Source organism: Lactuca sativa, chromosome 6, assembly GCF_002870075.4.
Source record: "Lactuca sativa cultivar Salinas chromosome 6, Lsat_Salinas_v11, whole genome shotgun sequence".
Taxonomy (NCBI): domain Eukaryota; kingdom Viridiplantae; phylum Streptophyta; class Magnoliopsida; order Asterales; family Asteraceae; genus Lactuca; species Lactuca sativa.
The window spans coordinates 120374277-120378729 of record NC_056628.2 but is presented as its reverse complement, the minus strand read 5'-3'; positions in this window follow the sequence as shown (position 1 = coordinate 120378729).

Genomic DNA, 4453 nt, shown 5'->3' with positions numbered 1-4453 from the left:
AGGGGAAGAAGATCGAGAGGTACATATGGGGACTAGTGCCTCCGTATCAGGGGAATGTGCTAGCGTCAAACCCCGCTACCTTCGACAGTGCCAAACGATTGGCGCAACGACTCATTGACCATGGAGTCAAAACCTCTGCAACCACAACCACCCTAGCCATCCCGGAACCCTCCAAACCCGCCGATACTAAGCGGAAATCCTGGGATGAAAGGAAGAAGCAGCAGTCTGCCAAAAAGCAGCAATTGGTGGCAATTCATGCCGCAGTAACCCCTACTACTGCTACAACTGCTCCGGTGAGTCGGTATGCTGGAAGTTCGCCCAAGTGCACCAAATGCAGCTACCACCACAACGGCCCCTGCCGTGAATTGCAGTGCTCTAACTGCAACAAGAAAGGACACACCGTCCGATTCTGTAAATTCCAGGCACAACCTATCAACCAAGTCCCTGGCTCTGGCGCGAGCCCAACCTGCTATGGATGTGGCGAAGCAGGCCACTTTAAGAGGGACTGCCCCAAAGCGAGGAATGCTGTAGGAGCAGGGAGGGTACTAGCTATTGGCCACGGGGAAGCAGTTGCTGACCCGACAGTGGCGACCGGTACGTTCCTCCTCGATAACTCCTATGCATGCATTCTATTCGATAGTGGAGCGGAGCGAAGCTTCGTAAACCATAAATTTGCTCGCATGCTTAACCAACCACCGCACGCACTCAAAGAACTATTTACAGTAGAAATGGCTAATGGAAAAACTGAAAATACGAGTAGCATATACTTAGGTTGTACCCTAACTCTAGACAACCATTCATTTCCAATCGACCTCATGCCAGTCTCAATAAAAAGTTTCGACGTCATCATTGGCATGGACTGGTTAAGCCTTCATCGTGCCGACATCATGTGCTTCGAGAAAGCAGTCCGTCTAAACCTTCCGTCTAACGAAACTCTTATAGTCTATGGCGACAAACCCGGTGCAAGTCTTCGCATCATATCAAGTATTCAAGCACAGAAATACCTGCGTAAGGAATACCGCGCATTCCTTGCTCACGTCGTCGACACGAACCTAGAAACGAAAGAACTAAAGAACCTCCCAGTAGTGAGCGACTTTCCCGACGTTTTCCCAGAAGAACTACCCGGATTACCTCCGCAACGACAAGTCGAGTTCAGAATCGACTTAGTCCCAGGAGCTACCCCAGTAGCCAAGTCGCCCTACCGTTTAGCACCAGCCGAAATGCAAGAACTCTCTGGTCAACTTAACGAACTGCTCAGCAAGGGCTTTATAAGGCCAAGTTTCTCACCTTGGGGAGCACCGGTCTTATTTGTTAAGAAGAAGGACGGATCCTTCCGTATGTGTATTGACTACAGAGAACTCAACAAACTGACGGTCAAGAATCGTTATCCTCTACCACGCATAGATGATCTATTCGACCAACTGCAAGGGGCGAACTATTTTTCTAAGATTGATCTGAGATCCGGATATCACCAGTTACGAGTGCTAGAGGAGGATGTGCCGAAGACCGCCTTCCGAACTCGTTACGGACATTACGAGTTCGTGGTGATGCCATTCGGATTGACCAATGCGCCCGCAGTCTTCATGGATCTGATGAATAGAGTATGCCGACCCTACTTGGATCAGTTCGTCATCGTTTGCATTGACGACATCCTAATCTACTCCCGAAGTAAGAAAGAACATGGCAATCATCTGCGACAAGTTCTAGGGACATTACGAAAAGAGAAACTTTATGCGAAGTTCTCGAAATGTGAATTTTGGATCCGAAGAGTCGAATTCTTAGGACACGTGGTAAGCGAAGAGGGAATCCACGTGGACCCATCCAAAATTAAGGCCATTGAGAACTGGTCAGCACCGAAGACTCCTACAGAAATTCGTCAATTTCTAGGTCTCGCTGGCTACTACCGCAGGTTCATTCAGAACTTCTCACGAATAGCGAAGCCTCTTACAACCCTAACCCAGAAAGGTGTGGCCTTTGACTGGGAAGAGAAACAAGAAAGAGCGTTCCAAACGCTCAAACGAGCCTTGTGCACCGCACCAATACTATCCCTTCCCGAAGGAATAGAAGACTTCGTAGTTTATTGCGATGCATCAAACCAAGGACTCGGATGTGTTCTGATGCAGCGAGGTAAGGTCATCGCCTACGCCTCAAGACAATTGATAACACACGAGGTTAACTACACGACCCACGATCTTGAACTAGGAGCAGTAGTGTTTGCTCTGAAGATCTGGAGACATTACTTGTATGGAACGAAGAGCACTATCTTTACCGACCACAAAAGTTTACAACACATTTTCGATCAGAAGGAGCTCAACATGAGACAACGACGATGGGTCGAGCTACTCAGTGATTACGAATGCGATATTCGTTATCATCCGGGTAAAGCCAACGTAGTAGCAGACGCCCTAAGTCGGAAGGAATATTCTGGTCGCAAAGTCAAGTCATTATCGATAACCATCCATTCACACCTGACTAAGCAAATTCAGGCGGCTCAACTTGAGGCCATGAAATCTGAAAATGTGTCAACTGAATCCCTGAGAGGAATGGACAAGAATTTAGAAGCCAAGGGTGACGGAGCTTTATATTTCATGAACCGGATCTGGACACCGAAACATGGTGGCTTCCGAGACTTGGTCATGACCGAGGCGCACAACACTCGGTATTCCGTCCACCCAGGTTCAGATAAGATGTATCTGGATCTTAAGAAGCTATACTGGTGGCCTAATATGAAAGCAGAGATTGCTACCTTCGTAAGTAAATGCCTTACTTGCGCAAAGGTTAAGGTCGAGTACCAGAAGCCCTCTGGTTTATTGCAGCAACCAGAGATCCCGGAATGGAAGTGGGAGCGGATCACTATGGATTTCATAACCAAGTTGCCCAAGACAACGGGTGGACTTGACACCATATGGGTCATCGTTGATAGATTGACCAAGTCTGCACACTTCCTGCCCATCAAAGAAACCGACAAGATGGAGAAGCTTACGAGAACATACATTAGGGAAATCGTACGGCTACATGGTGTACCTATGTCCATTATCTCCGATAGAGATAGTAGGTTCACCTCAAGATTTTGGCAATCACTACAACATTCCCTAGGAACGAGGCTGGACATGAGCACAGCCTACCATCATCAGACCGACGGACAGAGTGAGAGGACCATCCAAACTCTAGAAGATATGTTGCGAGCCTGCGTGATTGACTTTGGGAAGGCATGGGATACTCATTTACCCCTTGTCGAGTTTTCCTATAATAACAGTTATCACACGAGCATCAAGGCTGCTCCATTTGAAGCTCTCTACGGCCGTAAGTGCAGATCCCCTCTGTGCTGGGCTGAGGTGGGTGATACCCAATTAGCCAGGGGGCAAACTTCTGACAGTACTCTCACCGGTCCGGAGATCATTCGGGAAACAACAGAGAAAATCGTTCAGATCCGTGAACGATTGAAAGCCTCCAGAGACCGACAGAAGAGCTACGCTGATAAGCGAAGGAAACCTTTGGAATTTCAGGTGGGAGACCGAGTCCTCCTCAAAGTCTCACCCTGGAAGGGCTTGATACGCTTCGGCAAGCGTGGGAAGCTTAATCCGAGGTACATAGGGCCTTTCGAGATTCTTGCAAGAGTCGGCCCCGTAGCTTACAAACTCGAACTACCAGACGCACTTCGTAACGTACATTCTACATTCCACGTATCTAACTTGAAAAAGTGTCTATCCGACGAGACTCTCGTAATCCCACTCGACGAGATCGAAATCAACGAGAGCCTCAACTTCGTGGAAGAACCTATAGAGATCATGGACCGTGAGGTCAAGCAGACAAAGCAAAGCCGTATCCCTATCGTGAAGGTTCGCTGGAATGCCAAGCGAGGACCGGAATTCACTTGGGAACGTGAGGATCAGATGAAACTGAAATACCCTCACCTTTTTGCTTAGTTATTTGTAAATTCTAGCTTGCTTAAAATTCTAATTTCGAGACGAAATTCCTTCTAACGGGGGGATGATGTGACAACCCGATATTTTGAGTCAATGTAATATAAAACCGATCAAATTTAGGTCAAAATGTAACCTTCCTAAAATCTTATTCGGATTAATTAAAGTAATAGAAATCATATCAAGGTTTGCGTACATAAAAAGAACGTCCAAATCTGACCTCGGACGAGGAAGTTATGAATTTTTGAAGAAATTCCTTAATCACGTCATTTTAATAAATAAATAATAAAAATAATTTCGGAATTTGCCAACGGAATCTAAACGAAAGTCGTAGATCATGGTCTCACCTTCGCGAGGATATAAAGAACGTCAAAAACGGAGTTCGTATGAGAGAGATATGAATTTTTGAAGTTTATTTAAAATAAATAAAAATTTTATTATAAATTCCCGGTAATATCCGAAGGGGAGTCATCGGATTGGACCGAAGTACGCCCTGCGTACCCTCGTACGCCCCGCGTACTGAGATCGAG